Here is an 8,068-nt window from a genome sequence, read left to right on the forward strand (position 1 = left end):
AACCAAAGAGGAAAAGACCAGTTAATCCCTGATGATTTATGTTATAGTTATGTATACAAATTAAGGTCATAAATGTATTTTCACTCGGGCTGCGTCTCGTGCCTATAAATAGGTGAACAGTACCCCCGTACTATTCACGCTGGATTGTAATTGCTCTCGCGTCAACACCTTCGAAAAAGTCGAAGGTATCAATGTAATGTAATTTATATTAATGTTTATGTGTCTATCACGAAATATGTGTATGAATGAATATATGGGTTACACATATTGTCTCTATGTATTTTTATTCTCATAGCTGATGAAGGTGTGTCCTTCTTGACCTTCGTCCGACGAAGGTCCTTAATCATTGACAATTGTGGTGCCTTGTTCTTGATTAACAACATTTGAGAACAAGTGATCGACATAGGCGCCCACCTCCGGTGAACTCAAACGACCATCTTCGGCAACATATCAAGCATTCACATTAGCTAAGCCACCGAAGTAGGCAACAGCACCAGGGGTTGCCCTTCAGCCGCTGGACATCAACCAAGAGGCTCTCTCTCTGAGAGAAGCCCGAAGCCAAAAAAAGGGAGGCCACCAGCCCAACACCACAGGAGTAGGAGCTAGACTAAGAAATCAGAGACTTAGAAGCCATACACCAGCACACCAGTAAGTGCAGAGAAAGAGAGAGAAAATGCTTCGGCTAGCTGACCTTTAGAGGAAGATTGACGAAGCTGCTGAAGAAATGCGTCATATCATGCAAGACGACCAAGGACGAAGGCCTCAACAGAGAGAGCTTCGTCAAGAAATTCCAATCAATGATGATGAATGGTATGATGACTTTCACCATGGTAACTTTGCTTTTGATGATGCTTCTCCTCTAGCAGCAGAACTGCAGGCTACCCCATGCCCCCCATCCTACAAGCCACTGCATCTTCCCATGTATGATGGGCATTCTGATCAGAAGCAGTTCCTTATGAGCTACGAGGCAACCATATCATCATATGGTGGCAACATAGCTGTCATGGGAAAATCCTTCGTCATGGCAATCAGGAGTGTGGCTCAGAGGTAGTATTCTTCTCTTCGCCCAGGAACGATCACGTCATGGCAAAAGCTGAAGGACATGCTGGTAACCAGCTTTCAGGGTTTCCAGACAAAGCCAGTAACTGGCCAAGCCTCGTTTCAGGGCACGCAGGGCCATGAGGAATACTTGCAAGCATATGTCCGAAGGTTTCTGTGACTCAGGGCCCAGACCTCAACAGTCCCAAATGAGATTTTCATCGAGGTTATGATCAAAGGGCTTCGAACAGGACCGACGGCGCAGTATTTTGCCAGGAAGCCACCACAAACTTTGGAAAAGCTTCTGTAGAAGATGGATGAGTACATCAGGACCAACAATGACTTCTGGTATAGAAGGGAAGAGGCCTATAGATATTCCGAGATGACTAGGGGCTTCGGAGGAGGGCTCCACCCTAGACATGTCAGAACAATCCATAATCCTAGCTCAAGCGACGATAGGGGAAACCACGCTCAAGGCCATTAGCAAAGCTCCCAGTATTCAAGGACGCAACAAAGTTCTTACATGCCACCAGCTCCGAGAGGCAGAGGAGCAAGAAGCTTCGGAGGAAGGTTCAGTTCCCAACTTAGAAGGTTGTTCTGTCTATTCTGTGGGGAAGATAAGGGACATACAACAAGGACGTGCCAAGTCACGATCCAGAAGCAAAAAGAAATAGCTGAAGCCGAAGCATGGCGGAATCAGCCGAAGCAGGTCATGCATACTGCTTCGTGCTATTCTCCATACATTCCCAAGTATGTGGGTAACCAGCACCCACAGCATCAGATGCTTCGGCAAGTCACTCTCAAGCCGCATGGGCTCCGCTACCACCACCACCTATAGCACCAACTTTGACCCACAATCAGCAGCCAGAAGGGCACCGCCAAGCACAGCAACAGCGTGAAACACGTGAAGTGTTCGAAGCTCGCACAATAAACAACATTGTGCTTGAGTTGAGACATATTTGCTAAAGCAATAAAGGGCCTCAATCAAAAGATTTTCATACTTATTGTACTCTTTACTATTACGTCTTTAATTTTTTTTCTCCGAAGACAATATAAGAAGGTTTAACCTTCGGCCTGTTGTAATGAATCTAGACTTACACCATCGAGTGTAACAGAAAGGGTGACGAAGCTCCAAAGTCGTTCCTAAGGGAATGCATAGCTAAAATACCACCTAAGTAAAAGGTGAAGAAGCTCTAAAGTTGTTCCTAAAGGGATGCAGAGCTTAGCTCCAAAGTCGTTCCTAAGGGAATGCAAAGCTAAAATACCACCTAAGTAAAAGGTGAAGAAGCTCCAAAGTCATTACTAATGGGATGCAGAGCTTAGCTCCGAAGTCGTTCCTAAGGGAATGTAGAGCTAAAATACCACATAAGTAAAAGGTGAAGAGACTCCAAAGTCATTCCTAAGGGTTTGCAAAGTCTTATTTTTATGTTTTTTGCATCAATGTCATTTGCATCATATGATCACATCATATTGCATGACATCGCATCATACATCATTTTGCATCGACAGCAACAGTGGAAAAAGAAGGAAATTGTTCCTTCAAACATTGCTAACCCATGAGATTAAGTGTATCTTCGGTGAAGACCCATGCCTTTGACAGCGGAATTGTCATACTGGGTTTATACCTTCAACAATGGTATTCTTATGCAACATTTACGGCGAGATCTTTAGAGTCACTTCAGCAAAGAAGGGGGTTTCTTTCTTTCTTTATGAAGCGTGAAAAGAAGGGAAGGTGTTTTTTCGCCTATGGCTCAAAAATGGCACGTACGAATGTTTCATGCCTCACAAAGAAATATATTACATCATTAAATATACAAATAATTGGTAATTGTTTCTTACAAAAAACAAAACTACGTACAAAGATTCTAAATTCTCAATAGAAAGGCCCTAGTAATCTTTTAAAACATTGCTAGCTGCTTCGTCTAGTAGTCTGTTGACAGCTTCGTCAATATCTTTGTTAGCTATTCTAATTATGTCAAGCGCCCCATTCAGAGATGGATAAGCTTCAGGATCATTTGGTTTTGGAGGGGGAGAGAGCTCAGCTGCACCAAAATACAAGTGTCTTTTAGTACGAAGCTAAGTCATGCTAGATATACCTATAAGTCTGGCGTGTTCAGCAGCTTCTTCATTTTTTCTGGCCTCTTCCAAGGCGTCATGAGATTCTTTCTCTTTCTTTCTAATACCATCATCAGCTATCTCTCGTCCACCCTTCAGCCATACTTCGGAATAAAAATTTCCACCTAGTGCAATGGCCTCGGCCGAAGGGTTTCTAATATCGTCGGATGAGAGCGAAAATCCTGGCTAAACCGCAGCCTTGGCATGTTCACAGCTGACCTTTTCAAGGATTGACATGGCCCCACAGGCACCGGCAAAGGCACAGAAATCTCCTCTGTCACTGAGAATCTCTTCAAAACCTTTGGCTTCGCCGTTAATCCATCGGATAACCCCGTCAGGATCACCACGGATAAAGTTCTGCTCTGAGGAAAATGCGCTAACTTTAGAAAAGCTATTCTTCAAATTCTTAGCACATTCTGTAGCAACATTGTAGCATTCCTCTTTAGCTTCACGAAGCTCTTCAATATTTTTTTGTACCCTCAATCGTTCTATATCAGATATCTCACGTTTTGTTAGCTCCACATTGAAAATTTCAGTCACTTCGCCAAGTTTCTTTTCTAATTCTTGTACTTCAGATCTATGCAGTTCTGCTTGAATAGACATCTTAGCTTCGCTAGATTTTAGCCTTTCAACCAAAGAGAGAAGAATCTTATCCTTTTCAAGAGCTTTGTTTCTTAATGTTATGAACTCCGAACGAAGGTTTCCATTTGCTATTTGGCTGCTTTCATCTTACGCATCTTTTTGAACTTTTAAAGCTTTACTTAGAATTAAACCCTGGCAAACAAAGAGTGAACAAATAATAACGATATGAATTACCACAAAAATAATTCAATATAATAAAAATTACAAAATGGCAAACCAAAGAATACAAACCTTCAAGCTGTTGTAGGCGAGGCTATCTGCAAGCTGATCCTTCGTCATTGTAGACAAACCAAGCTCTAGCTTTGGATACCCCATGTTGTCCATCATTTCACGGCAAACGTTGATCTGCTTACTGTGTGGTAGACAGTAGAGGAAGTCATCTTCGTTGTCTCCTTCGTATACCAAGGACCCCTAGGGGTATTTCAGCTCCTTAGCATAATGTTGTGTTTTGGCACGTTGCTCTGCTGATAGTTGTTTTCCTGAAACATGTCGAACAATAAAGTTCAAATCACCTTGGGAGGTGCTTCGGGAACAGGTGGCGTGGGTTTTTCTGGGAGACTCTCTCCCACTAGCTTTACGGACGCAGCTCGTGAAGGTCCCGCTTCAACATGAATAGAAGAAGCGCTTACAGTGACCACTTCTCTTGCATCTTCAATTTTCTCACTAGAAGCTTCGGCAGAAGCAGGAATTGGAGTTTTCACGGATTCCAATACAACATCTAAAACACTAGCCATTCTCCTCTTCCTCGAAGTCATTGTGGCAGTCGTTGATAGCTTCGGCAACCCTGCCATAGTTGGGGGACTCAACAGTTTTGGATGTTCTTCTGTTGTTTTCTTTGGTCCCGGCTCTTTTACTGGGTCAACACTAGCTTCGACTGGCGTGGCAGGAACTGTTTCCGTAGCTAAGGGGACAACTTTGGCACTTTCAATAAACTTCACCTTAGTATTTTCTAATGAATGTAGCTTCGGCCTACGGGTCAGGACCTTAGCTCTCTGGAGCTTCAGAGCACCGAAAGAGGTCGAAGTGGCAGTTTTCTCTTCCCTCCTTGTTTTAGAGTAGGAAAACAATAGTCAGGAAAAACAAACTCGATCACATCAAAAACTCTGTTCAGTCTCTTTTTTCCTCGAGCACCGAAGGCAATGATCATGGCTTCGTCCTCTTCTCTCATGTAGGCTCCCAGCAGCTCATCACTGGTTGCCTTAATAGCCTCTAACCAATCGTCATTTGGCTCGTCAAATTGGCTTATGTATTGGAAGGTGTATCTTAGATAAACCAAGCCACCTTGGCTAGAGCCAGCAGCAGTTTCTTTCGGCATCTCCCAATCATTCACAAGAGGCCACACCTTGTAAGCAATGTGCTCCTGTACCAAATCCCTGGTACCAATGTAGGTGCACACTGTGTTGAAAGCTATTAAACACGCCTGCACTTCGTTACCAATTGCAATGGACAGCCTCCTGATGCCAAACGGTGACCATATGGGACCCTAAATAGTGCCCCTCACATCTTCTCTCTCACTCAGATCATTCTTCACATAGAACCGTTGTTTCATCCAAGAGCCCGGCCATTTCTTTTGAAATGTTGGCACTTGATAACTTGCCTCAGAGTGGGGCACGAAGCTGTAACACCCGAAGTTATTATGGTACTGCTCCTTCCCAGTTGCCTTTGTCTGGTAAGATAATTCATGAATATTACAGAAGCACCTAGCATCTGGCTCTAGCCCTTGGCTCCTCATAGCCCAAATGAAAATGCCCACTTTAATTAAAGCTTCGGGAGTAAGCTGATGAAGGTATATTTCAAACGTCTCCAGTACTTCAACCAGCATCTTGTGCATTGGAAAACGAAGCTCAGCCTTTATGAAGCTTTTAAAAACCACTACATCATCTACTTCGGGAAGAGGAACAGTGCTTTCTCCCCCAGTCCTCACTATAGATATATCATGAAAATATTTGCCCTTCATCGCTTTAATCTGCCCTTGTCTAACAGTTGACTTTCCAAAGACAACATGGCTTGGCCTCCACGACCGATCTTTGGCATCCTCGTTACCACTTTCCACATCAAAGATATCACTGTCACTGGAATCACTAGATAGCCTAGCCAGCATTTCATTAGTGATTTTTTCAACATTGATCCTTTCCATTGCTTCGTAAAAACCGGTAGGTGTGGGGTGTACAACCTTCTTATCCTCAGCCATTTCGATGATGATTGCAGCAAATGCCGAAGCTCAAAAAACAATTGCGCTCACAGAAGAAGAAGGCTAAAATGGCAATCACAGCACAAAAAACTATATATATATACTCAGAGCTCCACTGAGCAGTGGCTCCCACGGTTCAGAACAATTCGCTATTCTAGCGAAGGGAAGGTGTTTTTTAGGACCTTCGGCTAAAGGCCTTCGTTCGTATCATAGTCTTAATTTGTTACAAAGAAACAAATTAATACTGTGAGGGGCTACTGTTGGGGGCCTTCATCTACCGAAGGTCCTCAAAAACATGACTAACAATGTGCTTTCAGGATAATATTGATTATCACATGGAGCTTTGGTTCATGATGGGAGTGTTATCCTTCACCAAAGGTCTTCGAGACAAAGACATAACCCAAAAGTGACGACAATGAACGCCGAAGCTATAGCTAAAGAGAAACAGCTTCGGCTTAATGGTGATGACGAACGTCAAGCATGGCGCTGAACCGAAGAGGAAAAGACCAGTTAATCCCTGATGATTTATGCTATATTTATGTATACAAATTAAGGTCATAAATGTATTTTCACCCAGGCTGCGTTTCGTGCCACTACAACACATGTAGCCTTTTATGACGAATACCCCATGACAATGAAGATTTTCGTCATTGGCTATTTTGTTTTATGACATTTTTTTGTGGCAAGACAACTTTATGATGAGTTTATGCAAGCGTCACTAATAGCATTGAGAAAACGTCACAACACTAGTCAATCGTCATAACGTAACGAACATCTTGTTGTCACAAGATACTAGCAATAAACATCGTTACTATATGAAAATTCTATATCGTCATAAATGTTACAAATAATTAATGGTTTAAAATATTCGTTGTAGTTATTAATAAAAATCAATATATATGTTGAAAATTGGCTATGATTTTTAACTGACGGCCATACTATACTACAAAATCGAGGGGAAAATTTCTCTAAAAAAATCAAACGTTTAAATGAGAAAAAAGTACAAATAGTATCCATTATAAAAGGAATCGAACTCCCAACGTCTTGGCACAAGAAAACTTGCTATTACCACTACGTTGACCAACAGTATGTGATAGATAAGGACACCAAAGTTCTATAACGTGTATTACGGGTTTAGGGTTTAGTCCTCCAAACAAACTCTATCCGTTCTGGTGTTCGTTCGACACCACGCAGTTGATAATCTCCAATTCCATTCCACGCAGGACTGCTTTCACGTAGGCTGTGAAACTGAAAATTTAAAATGCTACCCTGTAAAACACATGTTTGTTGGACAATAGCATGAATTTAGTTCGTTCAGGCATGAAACGATCTATTTTATTTCATTCATGAAGCATTTTTTAACTCAATTGTTATTTGTATTTCATATGGTCTGTACAATCATTTTACAATCAATTTATGGTCTAAACAATCTGGGTACTAGTTTCTGCAATTGAAACTTGTTGGGTACTTGTTTATGCAAATGAAGCTTGCTGGGTACTTGTTTCTGCAAATGAAGCTTGCTGGGTATCTGTTTACCCTTCTGCAAATGTATCATCGAGACCACATGTGCCTTTGCAAATATATCATTGAACAGAAAAATCCTTGTTAAATAAAATGCACTTCGTTCTTGTATTGCCGATCTACATGTGTCCTAATGGTTTGTGTTCAGTTGGAGTTACCTGAGGTGGTGGGTTCTATGCTTGATGGCATGAGTTTTCCCTCTTTTGTTTTTGCGCATACCAATGTGTAAAAAACAGCTTTCTTGCCACATCTATAATCCACTCATTTTTTATATCACGCAACTAGGACCAAACCATGACTCTATGCCAATTTTCAATATTTTTTACCATATTTGGTATTTATTTGTTTTTTCTGTGTGAGAAGGCATTTTACCGGCGGTGGCTGTGGAGTGCACTCCTGTCACAGACTCGCGGTAGAACGAACGGGACCATGAGCGTCGTCATACGGCAACACGAGCAGCGTGACGACGTGGTGGAGCGACGTCATGTGGCCTTGCCTCCTCCGTGCAGGCTTGTCGTTGCCGGAGCCATACAACAGAAGCGATCTCCTTAACAGCGAGTG

This window comes from Zea mays, chromosome 7 (genome assembly GCF_902167145.1).
Source record: "Zea mays cultivar B73 chromosome 7, Zm-B73-REFERENCE-NAM-5.0, whole genome shotgun sequence".
NCBI lineage: Eukaryota > Viridiplantae > Streptophyta > Magnoliopsida > Poales > Poaceae > Zea > Zea mays.